Source organism: Corvus cornix, chromosome 3, assembly GCF_000738735.6.
Source record: "Corvus cornix cornix isolate S_Up_H32 chromosome 3, ASM73873v5, whole genome shotgun sequence".
NCBI lineage: Eukaryota > Metazoa > Chordata > Aves > Passeriformes > Corvidae > Corvus > Corvus cornix.
The window spans coordinates 73,744,523-73,771,227 of NC_047056.1; the positions used below are offsets into that span (position 1 = coordinate 73,744,523).

The window sequence follows — 26,705 nt, forward strand, 5'->3', positions numbered from 1 at the left end:
CCAACGGAAAACTAAATCAAAGCATTCCATCTGAGGCAAAATTACTATATATAGAAACAATTACATTTCTGAAGAACAATACATAAGGCATCACTTCATAAAAACTAAAGTGATGGAAAATCCACTTCTTTCTTAGTAGTGTGTTTCAGTGTTATTCACTCTCACTGCTTGCATTCTGCTATGTTCCCCAATTACATTTGCCTGGTTTCAGCTTCCAGTCATTAATTCTTATGACCCTTTTTCTCTTCTGGATTGAAAAGATCTTTACTAAAATCTTCATTAGTCCTTCTTTCTGAGGAAAAACTTGGTCTTCTTATTGAGGAAGCAAATAGATTACCTTCTTGGCTGTAAGAAATAATCTTCAAGTCTTGAATGATTTTTTTCTCCTCTTTTCTGTGTTCTACATAATTTTTCTTTCTTGTGTGATGTCCAGTAGTGAGATAAACTGAACCCCCAATTCCTATTGCCATCACCTTACTTGTAGAGCTATAGATGTTTTTTCTCTGCTGAGTTGGGCCTCACTGAGACACAATGTAGACCTATACATTAAGATGCTCTGCAGTAAGAATGACAACAAGTAACATGGTTAGTAAATAAATCTGTACCTACCCACAAGGTCCACCTCAAGTGAGCTGTAAGAGCGAACACTTCATGAAAATATTCCACTTGTCCTTTCTGCTCCTTTTGACAAAATCAACACTTTCTGATTAATGCATATTTCTAAACTTCAGATTATCCCTCTCTGTTTACTCAGCTGGGGTTATAGTAGAGCATGAACTACAATTTATTTTGATGTGAATTTTATTAATTTCTAAGATGACTGTCAGAGCATGTCATCCTTCTGCTCACTTTTTAGAATGCAAGGAGCTTGTCACTGGTAGAGAGGATTCTCAGTTTTGCACTGAGCCTGGCAGACAGCAAAACATCATTGTCGTCAACATGTCCTTATTAAGCAAAGTACTGGGAAATCAAAAGGCAGAGGAGAGAGAAATGCTGGTGAACACAGAGCATGAGAATGGTAGGCTGAATATCTGTCTACTGCAGCTTTTACAAAAGACCTTCACTCATGAAAATGCAGAAATAAACTGAAGAGAGGGTGAAGCCCAAGAGAGGTTTGGGGTTATGTCACAGGATTATGTAGGAAATTTTTTCTCATACATTTCAAGATAGAAGAATATCATGCAAGTGCTGGTAGTGATCTCAAGGTGCAGGGCCAAAAACAAAACAAAAAAGTAAAAGAGTAAAATTAAAATAAATGGACTGGAAGGTGAGAAAATATTTATTCTATCTATAAGTATTCCTTAAAAGTATTCCATTTCCTAATTAACAACGACATTTGTACAATCCCAGCTCGTTATGGGTCTGCAGAGGCTGAGCCTCTGCCGCGCCGAAGCCCAGCAGCAGATGGAGCTCTCGGCTTGCGTTTGAGCTGCCTTTTCCAGGCTTGGTTTCATCTCTTTGTACTTTTTTTGGTACATTTCCGTTTGCCAATTAAATACATATATTGCAGTTGAAATTTAGAAACAAGATGAAACAGGAAAAATAAATTTGATATTTTTTTTAACACTAAAAAACTATATTTCTTTTTGCGCTTTCACACCATATATGTCTTTTACAAAGCCACTGCTGCTCTTGTCCAACAACTGTAAAAATCGTTTTTTCTGTAGCTGAATCAGGCCCCAAATGAGATCACACCTGTAAAAACTTTAGTAAATTCACTTCTAATAAAACTCACTTTTTTATTAGAAGTTAATTAGTCATTAATTAGTAAAAAGGAACTATATTATTGGTATGATACTATATCAACTATATTATGTAATTGGTTTCATAGCAGATTTCATCTAAGGTTTAGCCTGGGTTGATATGTATCTAAAAATACTGATTTAGATGCTTTTTTTAGTGCAGAGAATTTGAATTGCCATTCTTATTTGGACAAAATAGTTTCCATGTTACTTTAAAGTTGAAGAAATCAGACACGTGTCTTAGGGTGACCTTATGATGTGTATCCCATATCGCTGCCTATGCCCAGAAATTAATTTTTGTGCCTTTCTATGCCTCTAAACTGACTCTGACAGGGGGAAGGAAAAAAACTGAGTAAAACTTTTTCAAAGCAGTTTGCAGTTTGTTCAAGGTCACACAGAGATAGTGCTTTTTTTCCAGCCGCAGCAGGGGAGGGAGGAGGCACCCAGCTTGCTGGTTTTTCCAGTCAGCTTTTGGCCAGTGGTTCAGCTTCTTCTTCTCTGGAGAGAGACTGAGAGTTGAATTTTTTTTCCCTTGCCTGGAATTTTGGATTTTCTCCCTTTCCTACTGGACTGCTACAATATTAGAACACATCAGGAGGACTTTCCACTGGGCACAGAGGGCCTGGCCCTTGGCCAAGCCCCAGCTCCGAGGAGACCAAAGGGAGGACTCGAACACTTTCCCAGGTTTTTCTCCACAGTGAGAGATTTTATTTAGCATTATTTTCCTTTTCCTCTCTGTTTGTTAAATAAATAGTTTTATCTCCTTCACTTTCCTTTGAGGAATTTTTTTTTTTTCCTGAACCTGGTGGGGAGGCGTGGTTGTGCCTTCCCTCAGAGGATATATTTCTAAATTTGGCCAAACCGGAACAACATGTTTGGTTCAAGACAGCTGATAGGACAGGTGGCAGCATCCTTTTATATGCCGTCTTAGCAGGCAGGAATCCTGAACTTCAGGTCCACCAAAGTCTTATCACTTGATTGTTTGCATCAACTGATTTAATTCCTAGTAAAATGCCATGTTTCCCAGCTCCAGGGATATAGTCTGGCACAGGGCGTTTGGAATGAGGAAGGTGGTGTTTGCAGGTAGGAGGGGTGCAGAAAAGAAACCCAAGAGTTATGGGATAAGGTAAGGAGTAAGTACAAAGCAGCTTGACTGTGATGCCCTTACCAAGGGTGCTTTCCAGAAGTGACTGAGAGGAATGGCATCAGGTTTCTGCTTAAAATGGTATTTAGTTTCCCTGTTTAATTTTAATTGGAAATACATAACCCATAAGCATGACAAGGATTAGAGCCCAAGATTTCCATATTTATGAGAGGAAGTAAGGGGTTTGCTCCTTATGTGCAGGGAGCTTTTTGCAAGCTACAGTCTCATATCACCAGACTGGTTTTTGCAATAAAAAGAGTGTATTGATTCCTCTTTCTCTGAGAGTCATGTGGCTTTACCAAATTTTTGGAAGTATTTTAGCAGACCTCATGTTAAAACACCCTTGCAAAGCACACTAGCTCTATCATCTAAATATGTTCTATTGCCTAAAGACAGATTGTTATCTCTGAGGAAAACAAAAATGCTTCCTTTTCATTAAATTAATAATTCCAAAGCACAATAGTGAAAGTCATAGATATACCATGTAGCATTCTTGCAACATTTACATTTTTACATCTTGGATCTGGTAGCAGAATGTAAAATGTAGTCACTCCGTGCCAGGAAAGCAAAATTAGTGTTTCTGGAATCTTCTTTTTCCTTCAGCAGCAAACAAACTGGTCAATCTGTTTTAATCTCTCAGGAGCAAAACTGCTGGGAGCAGTATCCACTGCTTCTGGGATCAGCTAGCAGACAGAAGTCATATAACCAGCCTGGTCATATATATTTCACAAAATATACTAGAGAGGTTCCTTAGCTTAACCATTTTGATTTAAATTTGTAAAGAAACTCCAGACTCTGTCTTTTGACCTCTCGGGCAATTTTCTGGCTTAAAGAATTTCCAAAGAGTAGAACCTGGCAGAGAAGGAAAATCCAGCTGCCAGGAGCAGGCTGCCAAAGGTTGCCAAGCTCTGTAGTGGATAAAGGGTACAAAGAGAGCATGACTGGTAGAGAAATTGAGCTTTTCAGCCTAGAGAGACAGTTATATGAATGCTGAAGCCAAACATAAAATTGAAACAGATAATTCAGCTCAGAAAAGCCTACTTAAGTACTATTACGCTGGAACCCCTGAAAGGAGAGTCGATTTTGAAAGTACCTGCTGTGTGGGGTTTTGAGCCAGCACAGGGAAATTCAAGCAGCAAATGGGCATGAAACAGGATTCTGTGTTTTCTCTTCACCACCACCATGTTTGTACTCTCCAGCTCAGTCTGTTTGTAGAATATTTATTTCTGCACAACAGTTTGCCTGCATGAAAAGAAGCATACACAACAACCAATAGCTGAACATCACATTAAAATAATTCAACATAAAGTTTTACATTTTTTCCGGTTTCAGAAGCATTGAGAAGCTTTGAGTTATAGCTGTATTTGTGATTTAAGATTCACATCTGAAACCTTTGAGCAGAAACATACAATATTAAATCCTACAATCCTAAACTGTTCAGGATATATGAAATACATTCCAACAGTGAACAGGTATAACAACATTAGAACTGTTTTCAAAGGAAAAGTCGGTGTAGACAGGGATGACTCAATGTAAGAATAACTGAAAAATTATTTGAACTCACATATTCTGCAATTTTTTTTCCTATGGTTAAAAACTACCAGCAGTTTTCACACAATATTCCATAGACTTTCATGAACATGTCTCCATTTACACAGAAGATCCTTTAAAAGCAAACCTAAAACATTTCTGTAAATATATATAGATTATGCGTTACCAAGATTACATTTGTTACCTGGTGATCCAACCAATTTTTTTATGTACCTGCAGTAGGATGATGCATCTATTTTTAAAATCTCTGATATAGACACAGATTAGATATATCAAGGAAGAACTTGAGTCCTTAAGTAAGGGGCAGCAAAAGGATGCTGTTCAAAACAGAGCAGCAGCACGTCTAACCCCAGGAGTCTTGCTCCTATGCATCGCCACCTTAGGAGCATTTGGGCTGACTTGACTTATTCCAGGGGCCGAGCAGGTTCTCAGCTAATCCTAGGACATTCAGCAGTTTGTACAGCTGCCTCTGACTTCCCACAACCATAGCTGAAGTCTTTTGACATCATCAAAATCCTTATGTTAACATGAGGGTGAGTAATACAGTTAAACAGTATAATTGTTTTTGAGACAGCCTTCTCAATTAATTCTGTGCTGTCCTGAATTTGTGACTTTAAAGTGCAGCACATCTGCAGGTCTTCAGAAATATCAAAGCATCAGTAAAAACAAAAAAAAACATTTAAATTAACATCCATAAATAATACTACATCTCATGAGTATGAGTGTTTGAAAACTGAGAGAGACACTCACAGGGAAGTACAATTTTTAAAAAATATTTCCATGCTTCTTCACACTGGACCTTTTTATCTTCTTGTGGAAATGTATGCTGTAGTACACTTTAGTCCCCACTCATAGCTGGCATGGCTTTCATCTTCCTGCTTGATGCATGGTGGCTTTTTTCTCTGCCTTGCTTGTGGCAGAAAAATGTTGCCTGAATTTTTATTGCCTTACCTGCATGAGAGGGGTAGCTTCCATGTGCAAAATGATTTGCCAGCACTTTAGAAAACTGGCCAGTAAGCTTGTAGGTAGCTCTTCTTGTAAGAAGTAATAGGAACTCTATTACATAATCAGTCAGCCTCACTGTTCTTTTTGACAAAACAGAAGAGGGGGAAAGAGCAAACCCATGGAAGTACAAAGACACTGTCAACATTTACCTCTGCGTTCATTCAACTTGTTTCAATTACAGGAAAAGCTCTGGTGAGTCTGCCTGTACTAAGGGCTCACCCAAGCAGTGAGACAATGAGAAACTGATCCCTGTGCTTGGAAGGATGGTTTCTGAATACATCCCCAAGGTTTCCCCACGTTCCGCCATCGCCAAGGACAGTTTCCCCAGTGCTCAACCATGGAGCAGGGTTCTGTCATCCTATACCTATGTCCCCTCCTTACATCTCAAGGATAGTGGCTGTTATGAGCACTAGTCTTTAGGTCTAGAGCTAAAATGCTTTCATCCAAGAGATGACATTCACCTTTAAGCCATTTAACACATGCAGTCCATAATTATAAGAACCTTGGACTGGCCTAGAAAACACTCGTGAAGGGAGGAAGAATATGGCCTTTTTCAGAGTGAGAAGACACAGGCTTAGAAAGTGATTAACTAAAGTCACAAAAACATACATCACAAAGAAACCTCGTGTTCTAATGTATGGCCTCTTACAAGTCCTGGGGATTCCTGCAAGCTGTGAATATACCTGAAACGTCAAGTGTGATTCCTACCTGAGCACAAATGCCTTCTCCAAGCGACTAGTTGCCTTTACTGAAATAGTGCAAGTAGGGGAATGACTTGGACACGACTGTAACTTTTCCCCCTCTCTTTAAGAGACCAGTTGATACTATACAGACCAGATTCTAAGTCTATCCTTTTCTCCTTGGCCCTGAGGAATACTGCTCCTTTCAAACTCTGCTGTTCTGGCTTTTCTTCTGTTTTATGCCAAAGGAAATAAGCTTGCATGGAATCCCTGCCAGTAAAAAACAGTGCACCCTGAGAATCTTCCTCCTGCTCTTTGATGAGCTCTATTGATGTCAATGGCGTTTGTCTGTGAGATGAAGATCCCCGTTCAGAGCCCATCTCATTATCTTGTAACATAGTGGAGGAGAAGCTGTATCCCTCCACAGCTTCCTATCATCACTGCAGTTGTAAGAGCTTCTGCAGCCTGTTGGTGCCCACTAATAATTTTTGTGAATGACAACTGGATATGAAAACAGTGTAACATTCATCATCATTTTTTACATATATTGGTCACATCAACCCTAACAGCTTGCTGAAAACCACCTACAATTGTATTTCTAATCAAAATCAGCAATAAAAAGCTCACCATCAGAAATTATTTACAAGCTACTATGAGAAAATTTTTGTCCCCCACCTTCTATTCTTCATAAAAATCACTGCTTCTGAAAATTGAAGACCTTGAAATTCCTTAGGTCTGAAACTGGAGCCCAGCAAGATAGTAATTATCTCCTATCAATTTTCTACTTGCCCTTTATCCCTGCAAACGTCACATTTGTGTGGAAGGGCAGCAGAACATAATGCATCCAGGGAATGCTGTGACAAAAGCCTGCTTCAGCTCATTTCCCAAGGCTGAAAGTGAGCACCTTGACACAAGGCTCTAAAGGCACCTGAACAATGAAAAATATTCAGGGACTATCTCAGCATAGGAACGGCCTCACATTTTGGATTCTTGAATGAAAATACATGAAGCCATGTCTGTCAGTGTCTCACTAGTTTGATGATTATAGTTTTTAGTCTATTTAGGGGCTACCATGAGCATAAATCAGAAAATAAATACAGCCTTTAAGGAATAGGAGTTTTATCCTGTCTTCAATCTCCATCATATTCACATATCCATAAATTTTCAGGCATCTGCCCCTGCCTGGAGTCTGGACAAAGGCGTAGAGAGGCTGAATAGGGATGATCCACTGCAAGAGCAAACTCTCAGCATGGCAGTCCTATATCAGCTGGGCAGGGTAGATGGTAAATTGGGGTGGGCATCACCTCCCACCCCCTGGATTTCTTCACCTCTTTTACAGTGTGATGCTACTGGAGACATCAGACACAGGTACGGCAAGCAACAAAAAGACTCTTCTGCTGCCAGAAAGTTAGGGGAGGGTTCTCCTCCCAATGCTTTGAGTTAACATAAGCTGTCAAGTAGCCTAGACTGAAACATCAATAAGAGATGAGGCATTAAATGTGGTTAATCTCACAGGGCCTCAGAGAGAAGTGGGTTTGTTCTACCTCTGTTTAGTGTTAGATGGGCTAATGGCTGGCACCCATGTCCATACAGATTTTGAAGACTTTCCTCATGCAATATTAGTTATCCACATCACAGACAGCTTCTGGCTCCTGGCAGGGTGATCTAGTCCTCTGGCAAGCTCCATCACTGCAGCCACTCTGGCTGTGCAGAGAACTGTGCTGTACTGAACAACACGCACCTAGCCACTTCCCTCTTAATTTTTGCATTCCTTCTCAAAATGAACTTAAACTTTTGAAAAAAAATGCTTGAAAAATTTTTGTCAGCACAGAAGTCTAAGTTTTCTGCAGATGATGTAACAGTAATGCAACCCCCAAAGGGATGAATGAGGAGCAGCTCAGCTCCAAGCAACTTCTTCTTCTGCAGTTGGCTCTGAATGCCAAGAAGCTGGGGTGCAGGTGTGCATTTCTGCTTATGCCCAGTGTCATAGTTAGATACAAATTTATGTGGAACAGAATGGCAAAGACAACCATCTTTTGATTCAGGCTAAATCTGAGCATTTTCTAAGGTGCCTTGCCCCTACTTTCTCATACTTACTTGTCTCCCAATAATGCTCTGATTTCTAATTCCAAAAAAGCTACAGTTTTGCCTGTTTTCACTGTCCAATAAGTAATGCACTAGTAATGTGGAAAGGATGAAACTTCAGGGTCACAAGCCACACTAGATTTGTGAAGAGCTGACATCACTGAGAGCTCTGTGTGTGGAACAAGGACAGTACATAACGCTGCTCCCAATGATGACTTATAAATGTTTCTATTGGTTTTACATGGACAGGCTTAGTGGTATTATCTGTGTCCTTAACAGAATATTCATCAAATGAAAAATGTGTCTGATAACCCACTCTACTGGACAGCATGTCCTGACAGCTAGGGACTACCACTGCACTCCCTCAACTTGGAACAAACCAATTTTGCCAATGTCATTTTTCACTAACTGAAGCCTTTTCACCTCATTTTTATCTCACTGACAGCCCATCTCCAGTAACCACCATTTACACTGACAACAATCTCCTTCCACCACATGCTCCACTTGTCAACAACAGCCACTTTGTTAATATAAAAGCAGTTTCTTGGAATTTTGCTCAGAGTCTCACTCAAGTGTAACTGTATAAGATGTATCTTCCTTCAAAATCCTCATCATCTTATTTTGCCCTGCTTTACTCAGCCAGCTAAGGGTCTAGAAATTATAGCCACATTTCCTCTTCAAAATATATCTATTTGTTATCATAGAATCATAGAATGATTTGGACTGGAAGGAACCTTTAAGATCATGTAGTTCCAAGCTCCCTGCCACATGCAGGGACACATTTCACTGAACCAGGTTGCTCAGAGCTCCATCCAGCCTGGCCTTGAACACCTCCATATGTGGAGCATCCATAACTTCTCTGGAAAACCAGTTCCAGTGCCTCGCCACCCTCATAGCAAAGAACTTCCTCCTAATACCTAATCTAACCTACTGTCTTTCAGTGTGAAGCCATTCTCCCTTGTCCTGTCACTACACACTCTTGTGGAAAGTCCCTCTCTGCCTTTCTTGCAGGCCCCCTTCAGGTACTGGAAGGTCACAGTTAAATCACCCTGAAGCCTTTTCTAGGCTAAACAGATCCAATTCTCTCAGTCTTTCCTCATATTAGAGGTCCTCCATCTCTCTAATCACCTCGGTGGCCCTGCTCTGGACAAGTTCACGTCCTTCCTGTAGTGTGTTCCCCAGATCTGGATGGAGCACTCCAGCTGGGGTCTCACCAGCAAAGCACAGAGGTACAGAATGCCCTCCCCCACCCTGCTGGCCACACTGCTTTTGGTACAGCTCAGGACACAATTGGCTCTCTGGGCTGGAAGAGCACACTGCTGGCTCATGCCCAGCCTCTCATCCACCAGGATGGGTGTGTGCATTTGCAGTGGTTCTCATTTCTGTATTTCTTCTTACCTTATAATTTCCATTTAAATTCCCAAAAACCAGGGATGCAGTCTCATTTAACATCTTTCTGTCTCATTATCCAGTTCTAAACCAGGCAAACCAACTCTGGAGTGGAGCTTCAGTGTACATATTGTAAAAGGAGAAAGGGAAGGAGCATGGAAAGATGCATATCTTCCAGTGGAGAGTAGTGGATCAGTGGGTAGCCTCTGGACACTGGGGACATTTTCTGGGATGAAGGTTGTCCAACAGACCACTGTTACCACAGCCACCCATCAGGGATACCTGCTCCATATTCCACTGATTAATTTGGTCCTCCTGACCTTCACCTATCTTATCTGTTGCATGTCAAAGAGACATTTCTTTGCATTTCCGAGTCAAAGGCCAAGTACAGCAGTTAAAGGGAAGTCAAAGCAGGATATTTTGAAGACTTTGGAGAAAGATTAGATAGCTATACTGATACTGTATAAACATGGGAAGGGCAAAACATGGGATTCCTGTGTTGTCTGCTAAATCATGGAGCCTAAGAGAAGCAGAGACCCTCAAAGCAATGAATCATGAGGAAAAGAATACCAAAAAAAGTAAAAATGCTTGGTGCTCCTGCTTACAGTTGATATCAACTGCAGTGAGAGCCTATACACATAAATAAACACTCTGAACATTAAACAGAGAGTTTCTGTTTATCACACATTTTGGCTGGCAGTCTTTCTACTGAATGCACTAAAAAACTTGCCTATTGCCCAGAGACCTGGATCCCAGCAAAAGCACAAAAACCTGCTTGGAAGGTTTGGAAGGTTTTTGAACAAGGAAATTGAAACTGGGATCCATCGGTGGTCAGTTTTTTCCCTCCCAAAGTCTCAGGCTTCTGGTCTCTTCCAGGACTATTGCACATCAGGAGGTATCTTCCCTTGGTCCTGGTGGATGTAAAAAGGAAAGTAAGCATTAGATTGCTTTCAAGACAAACAGAGGACTAGAAGGGAAAGATATCACTGCCAGATCTACTAACATAACTGTTCCAGGCTTGGATTATTTTCCCACTTTTGTATGTTGATTCACTGTTGCAGATTTGTACCATTTTTTTTCTCACGGTCTCTGTTCTATATTCCCAGTTTTCTTTCTCCTGTTCCTTTTTTTCTCCATCTGCCATTTTTGTACACTGTACTGCTCCTCCCAACCCTTTCTTGTCCTCTTTTGAGGTCAGAAGTATGTGCAGTGCAACAGTTGCTTTCTCTAGCATTTTCAATCATACATGTATACACAGACAGACAAATTCATATACTCGAGAAGACAAATCCAAAGCCCTTTATTGCTTCTTCATCAGGAGCAGAAGATGGTGATGTTTGTGATGAATGTCATGACTCACTTAAATCTGGGCCCTGAGAGCCCTGTCCTCTGCGCAGACAGGTTTTGTCTCGGTGTAGATGATCCACTAAGAGAGCACTACAACTCTTCGGTTGGATCCTCATCCCAAACCTCTCTGTATTTCAGGCCACTGAAAGCCAGTTAGAATGTAAGACCAGCCTTGGAAGTAGGTTTGATACTCTACAAAGACGTAGTGCAACCTCACAGAGGTATGGTATCCTTGTAGTAGCCATCCAGAATGATGCTTCAGGGCTCTGTGCCAGCCAGAGCATCAGGCCTAGGAAAGAAGAATTGTATTGCACTGTTACTTTTCAAATGGCCCTCTCATTGCCCAACCAGAGAGATAGACTCTGGTAGATAATTTGAGTTAATACAAAGCTTTGTTGAGGCTACAAGAGTGCTTAGCATCAGCAAGGAAGTCTGTTGGAAACTGAAGAGTTAAGCTTCAGGTGAGAGGCAACTCAGTGCCTCACTTGATAGGAGGAATCCCATTGCTACCCATCAGACAGGTTAGTGGAAGGACTCACATCTCTGTTACTCCTCTCAGCCCTGTCACCTTTCAGATGATGAATTAAGGACATATTTGAATGAACACATGGATGTTGTATGAGGAGGAAGGAACTTCACTTATCCCAGACACCATGTAAATATGTCTTGCAACTTTTCTGGTCAGTGCTTGTTCCTTCTGGTACATAACACTGCTTAACTCATAAGAAGGGGTACTAGCAGATGAAATAAGAACAATTTGTCTTAGGTCATGACAAAATTGACAGTGTCGCTGGACATAACACTGAAGCCTATAAAAGGCCTAACAACAAGGCAGAGTAATGGAATAAATAAATCAGAGATGACTTATAAATCATACAAAATTAATAACAAATTTTTTCTATAATACTAAAGCCCCTGTTCTGAAAAAAATTTACATGACAGACCACAAAGGATTGTTAATATTGTATATATGGAAGTACACACACATAGAAGAGTACCTTGAAAAGGCTTGAAAAGCTCACAAAACCAGCACTTCCACAATTATGCAACCCAGAATTAAAGTTTTCCATATACCCTTAATTTTGTCTGTTTATGAATGACACAACAATCGTTAGGTAAATTTGTAAAGTTATCTTTTCCACACAACTTGGTTGGTGATTGAAAGAAAAGCAGTTTATTGGATTCTTTAGCTTGGTTCTTCAGGCAGAGGTCCCAGACACAGCTTGAATATGGTGTTCACAGCCTGTTCGGTTTGGCATTATTAGTTTCCAACTGGGATTTTCTCTAGCGCTTGCTCTTTACTATATGAGTGGTCAATTTCCACCAGAATTTAGCATTGCATGATCTCTTCTTGGTACCTAATCAGTAGGACTTACAACCTCTAGTTTGGATCCAAGTACTCTTCAAATTACTTTTTGTTAGAGCTAGGCATCAGCAAGTGGGAGCCACAAAATCAGCATAAGGGTATCCAGTAAAAAATGTCAAGAATGTGTATAAGGTCCTAAATGAACTTTAAGAGAGAGAGAGCTCTTAGAAGTTAGAAGATCCTCAAACTGTCTGCACTCAGTTTGGTAAGATGGAAAGATGGGTGGGACTTCCATTTGGAGTCCTTCAAAGGCGTCTCCCACACTCCAGTGCCTAAGCAGGGAACTATGCTGTTTATTATAGAAAAGCATTTGGATAAAGTGCCTGAAAGCCCTTCACCCCCAGGACCATGACTGAGGATTTGCTGGGGAAAGATGCAAAGTGGAGGAATTCAAAGCCATGAGAGCACTTTTTTCACATTTCATGCAACTTTGTGAGACATTAATTCAGGTCACTTTACAGAAGGATCTTCAACCCTAGTCTCTATAGATTTCTGCCTGAGTGTTTTTAACTGCTACTTACTTTAAAAAAATCCTTCTCTGAGAAGTCTATTGGATTGAGCCTCCAAAATGAGATCAGCATCACACAGTCATATTTTATGATTCTTCACAGGCCTGGAAGAAAAAGGGGACAGAAAATAGTCTTAGAAAGAGGACATCATTATATGACTGTATATGTCTAGTGACAAAATGAAGATACATAAGTCACAAAATGATGAAAAGAATTGTATATGCATTTAGGCATTTCCAGGACAAGGTATAAACTCAGTTGGTGGGATGGGGATATGAGCACTAAATTTAAGCACCTAAAATGGCAGTGGCCATTATGTCTTACCTGTACCTCTTCTTAAGTCCTTCTGTGCTACACAGGATTTCCAAAAGGACAGTTTCTCAGGCAAACAGAGACCTTGGTGACACACAGACCACGTGAAAACATTTGCATGTGTGCATGGTATTACTTACATTTTTAACTTTGTGTTTATGAAAGACTGCCTTTTAAGTAGTAAAATTAATGTCAGGAAGAGGACCCAGAAGGTATTAAACCATCTTTACATTATTTAGTTTATGTGGTCTAACTAAGGCAGCAGGGAATTCAGAAGTGCTAGAGGGGAAACCGCAGGCTGATAGTACCATATGCTTTGGGGTACTCTGAAGGGGAAAAAAAAGTGAGAATACTTTTTATAAGACCTTATAGTCTTTCTTTTCATGAAAAAGTGCATAGAACAAGGCATAGCGAAGCAGTTGAAGTTTTGTTTCCAATGCATGGCGCACAAAGCCCACTACTCTTTATATAAGCACCATTCTTTATAATGATTCATACAGTTGCTTTTGTATTATCTACTCTCTACCATGTCTACAGAACTTCCATAAATCTGCCATTTTCTGCTCAATGCATTGACATAACTGAGTTTTACCTTATTTTGGATGTCACATAAAGTATGTGTGATTCTACCAAACAACTTGTAGGTCAGAATTATATCGAACCATCCAGTGCTACACCTTTGATATTGTGTTTCTGGAACAAACTTACATAAAATCACTAAATACTGTTAGCTGTTGAAAGAAGTTATATATATATATATATATATAAAATGAGATTATATATACAATAAAAAATATGTTTCCATATGTGTTTTATTTTTGTTAAGTACATTTTTATTTTTGTTATAGTTGCAAAACCAATCTCTTTTTGCAAGTATGATGTTCCATTGTATTTTAAGGTATTCTTGCTTAGGACAAATTAGGATAATGATTATATTATTATATTAATATAATCAAAATATCTACTTGGCAAAAGAAAATCTGCAGCAAGTATCAGCAAAATTTTTACATAACTTTTAAAATACTTACTGCAGCTGGACATAGGAAGCTAACTAGATATCAGCGCTGCAGCAACCAGCATTTTGACAGTCCTGTGTCATTCTGGCTAACTATATAATACACTATATATACTAACAATATAAGCATCCCCTTAGTGATGCTCTTTCAGAAATGGATTAAATAGTCAATCAAGTTCAATGGTTTTCCATGGTATGGAATTGTATACGGCATATCTGCCAAAAGTCATTGCTACATATTCAAAAGCATGTTATTACTCCCCTGTTAGGTCTTGAGGACAGACTAGTGTTCAGCTGGTTTTATCTAGTCCATCTTTCTATCTATATTATATTAAGTTCTAGAATTCCTATCGCGGTTTGTTTTTATCATCTGAAATTGTGGAATGTAAGTAATCGGAATTCTTTTGAGTCTCATTATTTTTAAAGTTTTCATTTTGATTTTTGTTAGGCAAGAATGGTTTGAATAAATTCAGGACTACATCTTTGCCTGGTTGAAGCTAGTCTTCAATTGCCTAAAACTGCCTTGATCTCACAACACTGCAGCTTAGTCATAAATTCAAGGAGGCACAAGTCCTTAGTTTGCTTTACCACTGGTAGAGATATCATTTATTGAAAATGCAGTTCTATCTAAAAGTCTGTTGCACAAGCTTTGTGGAATTTTAGTCATCATTTTAGTAGGTGATACTTACAGTTTGACCATTCTCTATCTTGCCATTCAGGACAAGGATGTACAAAATGACAACTGGAAAAAAAAAAATCTGTGAACCTGTGCCTGCTTTCGAATTGTTTACTGTGTTTTTTGTTTGCTAAGAAATTAGAGACATTTCCAGGTCCAAACAGTCCAGGACACATAATGCAACAGCAACCAGATTACTGAGGAAGACATCTGCAAGAAAGTCTGATGTATATATCAGCACATGGGGGATGCTGGGATTTTTCTTCAGCAGGGCTGAGTAGGAAATTCTTTTCTCATTCTGGCAGGATTTTATGATACCAAAGAGAGTATTCTTTGAAAATCTCTCTCAATCTCTCTTTGAAAACTCCATTTTTTTTTCCACAGAGAGATTATCAGTGAAATATTGGCTAAGGTCAATTGAAGCAGATTTATTTCCACATTTCTTATCAACCATTTTATGGTTTAACTTTTTTTTAATATATTTTTCTTCTTAAAAGGAGAAATTATTACAGGAAAACATACTTTGGAAATGCCAAATATGAACATTTATAATTTCAGAAAAACTGTATAAATTGTCAAAACAGAACTTTTTTATGTTGATTTCAAAGGACTACGTTTCTAAGGAAAACTTCCCCCTGTTCTCCTGCTCCACAGCTTTGTGTCCCATGTTTCCCATGTAAAATCTACCAACACCTCTGTAATTAAGGTGCCTGTTAGCAGAATGGCTGATTCAATTTCTTACCCTTGTTTCATCAGTCCTGCTGGCTTTCCTCTGATGGTTTGATCCAACACCTCCAAGGCCTTTTCTAGGCTAGGAAACTGAACAGGACACGGTCCTGAGCACTGCCTTGCAGTCATGCATGCTGCTTAAATCATTAGCATCTTCCCCAGTATGGTTTTGGTCCATGCCAACCAGCACTCTCCCTGCTGGTGCTATAGCATGAACAGATACACAGCTTAAAAACACAGGTATCTAATGATCAAGTGCAGGTTTGGGAACAATTCTGATAGCAATTCTGAGTAGGGATGCCCTATTTTGCTTGGAAAAAATCTTATCTTTATGGATTAAAAACCTGCTATGTTCAGGTAAGTCTCACTCAAAGCAGTCAGAGAAACCTCTCAGTCAATGCTCTTTCCTAAAAGTGTTCCACTACTGAAATAGATCATTTGGGTATGTAGAGACACCTCATTCATAAATAGGTTTTTGTGTAGACACTTTGTCAGAAGTTGCTTTCAAAGTGTTAAACACAGTCTGGTCTGTTACTATCATGTATGTTTTTCTGTGAGAGTTGAAAGGCCAGGCTTCAGTAGGAGCACCTTAAATTAAAAAAAATAAATCAAAATGCGTCTTTTCTTTGCACATAGATGTGCTAGCACTTCCTTCCCTCTCACTTAGCCCCACTTGCCACTCATGAGGTGTAGCCACCCATCTGCCCTTATGCCATATTTGTAGCTGAGAAATGCTTCTGTGTACTGCAGAAGCTGAGCAAGATGTACGCAACTGTGCTGGAAATGCTGCTGAAAATGCCCTCTTTCTGGTGAAGGCTGGGAGCTAAGAGAGGGGTAGGGGTGCTTGGTGCAGCAGTTTGCAGGCTGTTTGGACCTGGATTTACTAAATGCATGCTCACAATTATATACTTGATCTTCAGGTCAAGGAGTCACAGTCATAAATCTGTTCAATCAAATATGTGCTGCTGCAGCACTGAGTTACTCAAGCACTGGAAACCCTGAAACCATCACCTCAGTGCTCCAGGAATATGCCATCCCATAAAACAGCTGTAAATCAATCGCCTTTGTGTCTTTTCTCAAATCAAATGTGGCTGTCCCCAAAATTTTAACAATTCCAGAGAAATAGTTTTGTCACTTTTTCTGAACAATGCCTGTTCCACAGAGGTACAGTAAATAATTCCTTGTCTCTGAATTGGTTTACATTTACACTTCAAAACTGAGGAATAAATATGACAGAGCTATTTGATCTTTGCATGAAAATGGACTTCAAAGCTGAATGTGTATTTCTGTTCATTTTACAGCTACAGATTTCTAGCAGAAAGTGATTATGCCTCTGATTACTGATGCCTATTGTAGTAGCAGTTTCATCTAGTGCTTTTTCAGAATTTAATCATTGTCTTTTGTTGACCAGTACAACAGTACAGAGAGCTTTGTACTACATGTGTAAGTGGCTAGTCTAATTGAAAAACGGGCTAAATCTACCAGATTTTTGTAATGCAGTAAATTGTGAATAAGAGAATGAAAATGTGCTCAATGTCTGCATGTGTATTGTTACTTTGAAGCTACTCCCAGCTACCACCACCACAGGATCAGAGGAGAAGCTAACACCCACTACTTTAAATAATTATTAGATTCATTTTTCTCATTATTTCTCATTCATTCTGTTTTGAGCACCACCCCACTTGATGTTATAATTAGTTCTCTGAAAAACCTTTTGCAGAATAAATGGTTCTGGCTTTGGAATATCAGAGATATGGCAACTATGTGTGTTAGGCAGAAGAAACGATTTAGTCATCAAAACTTGCAGTTAAAACCAAGTTTAATTTGAACACTAGTAAGAAAGCCATGCATATAAAGAGTGTATTTTATATTTTCCTCCTTATAAGCAGAGGCCTTAAGTGGATGCATAGAATTTCTAGTATGTTAGCGTGTGGCTCATTACACTGAATTTTTCAAAGACATGCAAATGGAAATTCTTACATTTTTTTTCCATCAAATGTGTGAAACCAGCATAAAACATATTGGGGCAAGTTCACCATCTGAAGTAGAAGGAAAACGGTGATGTTTGGTCTGAATATGTCTATTCAAAAGAAGTTTAAGGAATTTCCCTCTGTTCCTCTATAAGCATTTTTAAGAATTTTTGGCAGAAGGGCTTAAAAGTTCCACACAGTAAAGACCCTTCATGTCTTGTTTTATCTTCTCTGGCTTCTCCTCCAAGTCTTCTTCAGTCTTTTAACTTCTGCATTCCCTGTGCTCCTGACTTTGCATACTACTCATCCCAGAGGGTGCTTCCCCTTCCTGCAGCACAGAGTGAAATTGCAGTTTTAAGTCAGTCTGAAAGGTTTCTTACAAGCCTCCACACACCAAGGGCAGCACCTAGATAGCGTTCACCCAGTAGGAGACATTGCCTATGCAGCAATTATTACATTTACTGGAGTTCCACGAGTCCAACAAGAGATAAAAGCCTCCAAAAATTGTTGTCCCTCCTCTCTTTACAAATTCAGTTGCAGGGAGGATTATATGCATGTGCTGGTTTGGGCAAATTTAGAAATATATCCTCTGAGAGAAGGCAGGTTACAACCATGCCTCCCCACACCAGGTTCGGGAAAAAATAAATTTTCCTCTAAGGAAAGTGAAAGAGATAAAAACTATTTATTTAACAAACACACAGGAAAAGGATAATAATGCTAAATGATAAAACCTCTCGCTCTGCTGAGAGAAACCTGGGAAAATTCTGAGTCCTTCCGTAGTCTCTCTCTCCCCCTCCTTGGAGCTGGGACGGGGCAGTGGGCCCACCTCCAGGGCCAAGGCCTCAGTGGAAATTCCTCCTGATGTATTCTGATGTTGAAACAGTCCAGCAGAGAAAAAAAAGAAAAAAACCCAACGTCCCAGGAAAACAAAAGTTCAACTCTCTGTCTCTCTCCAGAGAAAAAAAGGAGCTGAAAAACTGGCCAAAAGCAAACAGGGTCCTTTCCCCACTCTCGCTCTGCTGCTGCAGCTGAACACAGAGTGCTGTCTCTATCTCTGTGTGCTTGAAAACATGAAAACAAACTGCAAACTGCTTAGAAAGTTCCCTCTGTTTTGTCTCTCTCCCCTCTCAGGCTCAGTTTAAAGGCATAGAAAGGCACAAAATTAATTTCTGGGCATGGGGCAGCAATATGGGATACACATCATAAAGTCACCCCAAGACAATGCATCAGACAGAAAGAGAGCTTGGAGTACTGGCTCTTAAACACTGATCCCAGACAGACCCAGTCTTGCATGCAGCTCACACAAAGAGAAGAAACAGAAGAGTGCCCAGTGAATTCAGTGGGTTCAGTGGCACTGATTTGGTACTTAATAAGGCTTAAAGAAATGTTGAGCTCTTACAGTTGTCTGTTGGTATAATAATTCACAGCATTAGTGGTAAGATTACATGGTGGCATGGCGTGACTTCTAGATTTCCTTCTCTCTTGATGCCCACTCACCTGTGCAAAATGAGTTTGCAACCAACTATTTCCTTTCCAGGAATAGCTTGTGTCTGGAAAATGCTGCAAAATAAGGAAGTAAGTCAGAATCCTAGAGAATATTGGCCAGTTTGCCCATTACTAAATAAAATTGGGGTACCACTTTTATTTCAGTTATTCCATTTGTCCTGCCAAATGTTTGTTCCAGTGGAAAGAATTCAGGTGTTCCTCATTATCTTTCTGTGCTGTTCTAGCAAATAAAAACATGAAATTAAATTGAGCACTATTCATTGGACAGTGTTTTAATGATTCAAATAGTATAAAGTCAGTATTAGTATTCACGTCACATTCAATTATCTCCTTACCATGTCCCCCCATTTGCTTTTCCATGTGTTGGTTCATCACACGATGCTAATTAGGTCACTTCAACTGGACCATAATTGACAATGACACTTTTGCAGGTTTATATTTTCACACAGAAAATCTGAGAATAAATTAATGACCAGCAATTTTGACAATTACGGTCAATTAAATTTGTCAACATCACAATTGACAAAATTAATCTATATTTAATATTGAAACCTTGACATTAAGAATGCAGTCTTGGCAAGTAATCAGATTTAGGTGACAAATGAGCAATACTGCATCAAAATTATTCATTCTCAAAAGATATGGGCTAAAATATTGACATCTTTTAGATCTAATGTCCTACCAATAAACAACTAAATAAAAAAAGACCCTGAAGCTCACATGCAGCAGTGGGAAAAAAAATGATCTTCTAATTAATGACCACACCATTTTCTAGGTTTTAACAAAAGTATAAAAAATTCCAGTATTGGGGATTCAGTGTTTAAATTGCATGCCTATTTCATCTAAAACTTTATCTAAAAAAAGAAAAAAAAATCTCAACGACATGTCTTTTCTCATTCCTAGACTGGCTATAAATTTTTATAGGCAAACTGCAGGACACCTTGGGAATTTACTGACAATAATCGACATTAATCTAATACCACTGGGTCCATGCACCAGAACTATAGATTTTGTTGATTCTTCTGGGCAAACAATTACTATTACTGATAGTAATCCTCCCCTCAGGCTGCATATACCTTATAGTCATAGTAAAAAAACATCAAAATTAAATGCAGAACAAATTCCCTGCAAAATTAATTAAATCATAATTAAAATATCAGAATAAATATGACCATAGAAAAATAAATTAAAACACAGAGTAGTCATTTCGGTTTGTGATATATGTATGAAAGAACTAAAAATATTATAAAGGATTCCTTCTCAAGAAGCCCTGGAGAGCAGGTTGTACCAAACCAAAGCTGGATGAGACTGGCAGCAGTTTTCCAATTTTGGACCTGGAAGAAAATGAAAAGTCCATTTACTGAACTTCACTTCTGAAAAACAATAAAAATTCAATTTTAAATCCTCTTTATTGTTACTACCTTTTGCTTGAATACATTTTGTCCTGAGGATACACACAGGTCAAATAGTTGCATTAATGCAATTCAGACAGGCTTTTTGAAATTAACCCCCCACACACTTTGTAACACCCAGGGAGACTTCAGTCTTCTGTGGTCATTTGGAAGTCATTAGTCAAGCTAAACAGCCATGAAAAACATTGATGGGACAGGATAGTAAATCAGACACAAAAATTCCTTATTATCCAGGATATATTAACTTTGTGCTTAACATGGTGCTAGTGCTATATCAACTGTAAAGCAAGATGGCTTGACAGACATTGATATAGTTGGAACTGTATTCCTGTAGCCAAATGCAAATTGAGGATAAAGCTGGCAAATCAGAGAATAGACTTCATTAGCTTTCCACGCATGTGCTTGCACGTGGACATCATATTGCCATATTCATTTCGACCTAAAGTAGTTAAATTCATTAAAAGAATTAGCAATTCGTTACAGCACTGTTTCCTGATTGAACTATGGGGCCTCAGTCACTATTTTCACAACTGCCAGGGAGGCCAAATCAAATTTAATTGGAAATTAGAGTAAAAAGAGCTGTGTGTCCTGTATAACTCCCCTTGCATTTTTCAGAGTGTAAGACAGAATGTGATAATGTGATGTCTAAGCAAAAGTTAACATTTTCAGTGCTCTGTGGGAATTATTTTCACCTTTCTTTATCTAAACCATCGGATTGGGTAGAGAATGCTGTTGTGCCTAAAAATTTAGGTCTTTAAGTTTTTATCAGTAATGTTTGCATTACTAGAGTGCTTAAGAAGTTCAAAAAGAAACAGTGTTCTAGCTGACGTAGTCTTACACCAGAGTGGAAGCATGATTATTTAAAAGCAAATTTAAAGTCACTTTGAAAATAAACAGGTGGAAAGAAAGATGGGAGAAAAAGCAAAAGAACACAGCTCAAATTCCATTGTAAGCAAGAGAAATATGCATGAAAATGCCCAATTTTCAGAAGAGGTCCACCTGCAGAATCCCACATTTAGTTTGCAACACAAAGCAATGAATAATCTTGGCTCTTGAACACTTCTGACAATCTGTTTCCTTCGGTCAGGTATTTCCTCTTGTCCATTCTGATTATGTCAGAGTAACCAGAGCAGGGAATCCTTCTGCCTGTGATCTGTGTCACCATTTCTGACAAAGCAATGGTGACAACAGTATGATATCCATTTATTCACTAAAGAAACTGCATGGTGAGCTCAATAATTATAAAGCAAGAATATAACTAATACAAAGGGTTATTTGACCACTGGCAATAAATGTGCCCTCCACAATGGACTACATGTCAAAAGTGAGACAAAAATTCTCATATCTATGTGGGGTGTAAATCTCACTTTTTAATTAAGCGAGGAACCCAAAAATGGACCAATGGAGTACAGACTCCCTCAGGAGGAAGGAGGCTTGTCTGAGTTGCCAAAAACACCTCACTGACTTATGTCCATACACAATCTTTCTGGCAGCTTCTCACAGAAGCCACCCCTGTAGCCCCCATACTATGAAAACCTGTCTACGCAAAACCATACAAAGTCTAATGACTCAAAACCTAGCTGCTAGTTTGCTGTTTGGAAAATAATAAAGAGAATGTGACTGCTTTAAAATACCCAAACTGTTCACAGCTTGTGAGCTGTCATTCGTTCAAATGTACTATGGAAGGTCAGCAAAATATTTTTTCTTTCTGTATCAAATTTTTGCCACAGAAACAATTGACAAATGTAATTTTTGAATATCCACCTTTGAACCATATATATAATGCCACCTTTAATAAGACTGGCTTATTAATAAAGATGAGAGGGTATCAGAATGGTTTAAGGGAAGAAGCATGGGATTCCTTTGGAGCACATTATTTATTAACTCCTAGATGATCACCTGGATACAGTAAAATGATGTAAGCATGACCAGATCTGTCTTCCGTGGCAACTTTAGTGAGTTTTCTGTGTGTTAAGATGGAAACTCTGAAACTGGATTTTAGAGAAGCAAAATTGCTCTTTCTGCCACTGCTGCTGCATTTGGGGATGGAATCAGAGAAGTTTGTTCTGTTCCAGATATGCTCAGCCTCTAACACTGACATGCATGAGTCATTTTTGCAACCAGTTTTGCAACCAATTTTAGAGATAGAGGTCTTTTGAGATTTTCAGGAGAGCATTCCAGCTCCTCCATCCAGGGAAAATCAACACTAGTAACACTTAAGTGAAAAAAATGTGCAATATATTTTACTAAAGTTTTTTAAGATTATTTAAAACCCTTAAATGGAAGCTGCAATCAAAGTTTAAAGATGTCTAAATTTGCAAGGAATCATTTGAATGCTATTTATTTATTTGTTTTTTTTAATCAGGAACTGCAGATGAAGAAACTCACTGATCTTAGCATTAAAAGTGCAATGTATCCCCTCAGGGATGAGAAGGAAGCTCTGAAGTTATCACAATACACAAAACACTCTTCAGTACCTCTGCAAAGTTGCACAAAGCATGAGGCTGAATAGGCTTCCATACAGATATTATTTCTTCTGATAGAAATAAGTACCTTTTAGATGGTGTCAATAAGATATAAATACAGCCTCTTGAATCACACAAACATACAGAAGAAGATTACAGATAAGTGAGACCTCCAGGGAAAGGTCTACATCCAATATTTTTACAGCATGGTTGATGCACAGCAACCATCTCTTCTCAGAAGAGTCATTTTCTTTTGCTGTTGAGAGCCATGGCGGGCAGGAGGCAATTCGTTACCATTCCCACTTGGTTGGGATGAACAGGAATTCCCACAGCAGACCCACACACTTTGAACTGCCCCCACCAGTTGGACTTTCCTTTTTATGGCTTTCTAATGCTCCTGACAGATTAGAATTAAGCAATGATAAACAGATTCATAGGGGTCCGTGAGAGAAGAACACACAGCCCCAACCACACAGCCCAAGGGTGATTCCAGCTGTCATCTTTGCAAGATGTATTTTCTACCCCAGGCATTTGCCCTGTATGAGCAGGAAGAAAAGTTTCCTCTGTGACAGCTAATGAGTCTCTTGCATGGTTATGTGTTTGGAAGAACAGTATCAATCAGACTTGCCTGCAAAGAGCTGCTTTCCCTGAGCATCCTTTGGCTCAGCACATTTAAGCACACCATTTCTGGCCCAGTTTGGGAAGGATATTTGCATATTTTTTGTTGTTTGCTTTGCCTGTCCTCCATTAGGTTTTTATGATGTATTAAAGAGGTATTGTGGTCTAATCCCACCTGGGAAATCTGCCTCAGACAGTTGCTTGCTCACTCCCTGCAGTGGGATGTGGGAGAGTATCAGAAGGCTAAAGGTGAGAAAACCCATGGTTAGAGATAAAGACAGTATAACAGGTAAAGCAAAAGCCACACATGCAAGCAAAGAAAAATGAGGAATTCATTCACCAGTTCCCAGGGGCAGGTAGGTGTTCAGCCATCCCTAGGAAGTCAGGGGTCCATCACATGTAATCATAGAATCATAGAATGGTTCGAGTTGGAAAGGATCTTCAAGATCACCTAGCTTCCTTCTAGACTTGGAAAGACAAACACCACCACTATGAAGGTCCCTCTCTTCCTCCCTCTTCCCCCAGCTCTATAGGCTGAGCATGACACCATACAGTATGGAATGTCCCTTTGGTCAGTTGGGGTCAGATGTCCTGATTATGTTCCCTCCCAACCTCTTCCCCAGCCCCAGCCTACTCATTTTCAGGACAGCCTGAGAAACAAAGACCTCAACTCTGTGCAAGCACAGCACTATAGGAAGCTCTATAAAGGAAATTAACTTTATCCCAGCCAAAACCAGTACAAGGGAAGATCAGGAATAACTCACTAAAGAGTTCTGGTGGCAGAGAACTAAATTTGTCTGAACTGAAGCTGCAAGAAGTGAAAACCAGCAGCTGGGAATGGCAGTGCACAACATGGAAAGACTCCTTTTCCAGACATGTCATCAACCCCAGTCCATTCCTTATCCTTTTAAAGGATTTAATTATTTAATCATTCAACCTAGGCTTTTGCTAATCCCAGCTGTCCCCACCATATACTACCAAAAAAACTGTGTAAATACTTGCAAAGACACAATCATAAAAGATAAAAGAAAAAAGCCTGTTTATGTTGACTAGAGAAATGTGAATTTTCATGACTGCTTTTAATTTTTCCCATGTTTTTTTCTCCTTATTTGTTAAAAAACCATGAAAAAAGTTGGGCTGTTTGTGTTTCAAGTGAACACTAGCCTCTGCCTCGAGCAGGATGCATGGACATGACCGTCTGGACTTTCAAAGGTAGGTGAGTGAAATGAGAAGCACAAATTACACCAACTTTTAATTTTACCTCTGTTTCCGATGCATTCAAACAATCCTGAAGTTCTCCCATGAATTTTATTTCCTATCTTCCCCCTCCAAAATATTGAATGGGATGGAGTCCTACCAAAGGTCTCAGCCTTACATGGATACGTGAATTGGAATTTGACCATTTTTCTAATCTAGGTATGACACAGAGATTTAACCATCTTTTTATGATCAACTGGCACTGCAGCTGGATCAATAGGAAAGTGGCTTATGGCAGCATTAGGAAACTCTCCCTGAGGTCAGCAGGTAGAGGCAGCATCCACATGGCAGTGTGCCCTGCTCTATTTCTTTCCTTTTCTAGTGGCAAGCAAAATGTCTAAAAGAGTGAAGGAGAGACTGGTGTAAATGAATCCATTTTGGATTTTGCTGGAAGCACAGTGGGTGCTGGGCTGGGACTGCAGGCCCAGTGAGAAAGGCAGGGCAGTGGGAAGGGGTGTAGTTCCTTTCCCTTGTGCTTTGATTCAATGTCAGTGACTTGTGGCTTCACTTCATCCAGAAATGTTCTTTAAAACAACACTAAAACAGGACCAAACAATCCGACATACCAAAGTCAGCTGAGCACTGCTCTAGCCAAGTATTTCCGTCACTTAGGATTTTGAATCTTTTCTTTATCGTGTGTTGCATTCCCTTTAACTTGCATCTAGAGTGTTACTGAAATAACAGAGGTTTGTTGAATAGCCCAAAGGCAGAAAAGCCCCTTTCTACGGCTGTGTTTTTGAAATCTAAATTTAGAAGGGGCTCCAGGACACAGTTTCCACTTGGGTCCTGAATATTCTTTAATTATGGCTGTGTGTTATGGCTGTTTGGTTTTCACAGTAGAAAAGAGGAAAGTCATAAACTAGTGGGAAGATAATTGCTCCCCTCTCCTCAGAAAACAAAAATATACACAGAGTAAATTACTTTTATTTTTAAATGGAGATGTCTTGCTCACTATATTAATAGATCTAAGAGTTATTTGCATTATGGGTACAGCAAATGTGTGATTTAACTGTAGCTCACATCCTCTAAAGACAAAAAATTGTAACTGATTGCTCTAAAGTGCAATGCATGGCAGTTCATTTAAGAAAAAAAATAGAATCAGTAAAAATATAAAGCATGGAGAACAAAAAAGGCAACGGAAATTGAATATGCATATAATTATTTTTCCAAACTCATTGCAAAACCATTCATATAATTTAAAAGCATTCAGAAATGAGGTCAGCTTCTGGCAGATCATGTGGTCCTGACTTTACTGAACCACTGTTCTGTGATCATCTCCGTATGTGTCATCCTTCTGCTGTGTAAATTTGTTTTCAAAGTCTACAGATATCATTAAAGTGACATGTCTGCAGCCTGGTATAAAAGACTGAGCACTTTGCAGTTAAAAAAAAGTCACGAATTTGTTAATCACTAAAGATACACAGAAGATAATTTCTCTGTAATTACTGTATAGTCATCAGAAACATCTTGTTTATTCCTCGAGAGATTAAATTTTCCAAGACAAGAAAAATATTGCTGTAGACATAGAAATTCAGTTTTTCCTAAAGCTTACCAACAGCCCTCAAATTTTGTACACTTTTCTCTTTTCTTAATATCCTCCTCATTCAAACACTGTGCTTCCTAATCTCTTAAGAGAAGGCAAGGTCTGGAACAATGTCTTTCACACTGTCGTCTTAAAGCAAGAGCAAGTACTTAAGATAAGGATTAAGGAAATAATATTGGTCTATAAGAGAAATCAATTAAATAGTTGATACAAAGTCAGTATTACCTGGATGTCTAAGAAGAGAAGAGGGAAGCATTGAAAATAACTTGGTTTTGTAGCCTGAATTTCCCTGAAATAAGTTTACTGGTCCAGAGAGGCTTTTTTTTCCTCTTTGGTCTTTTAGAGCTCAGATTACTCAAACAATAGTGTATTTTTATAAGTACT

At 39.1% G+C, this 26,705-nt stretch overlaps 1 long non-coding RNA gene across 4 annotated transcripts in view; it reads left to right on the forward strand.

Annotated features, from left to right (window-relative positions):
- The window catches only part of LOC104691869, a 109,718-nt gene that overhangs the window by 63,181 nt on the left and 19,832 nt on the right, over positions 1 to 26,705 (forward strand). For all 4 annotated transcript variants that reach the window (XR_005604301.1, XR_752287.4, XR_752286.4 and 1 more), the window contains one exon: positions 24,654 to 24,733. This is a non-coding gene — a long non-coding RNA (uncharacterized LOC104691869). The remainder of the gene's footprint in view (positions 1 to 24,653; positions 24,734 to 26,705) is intronic.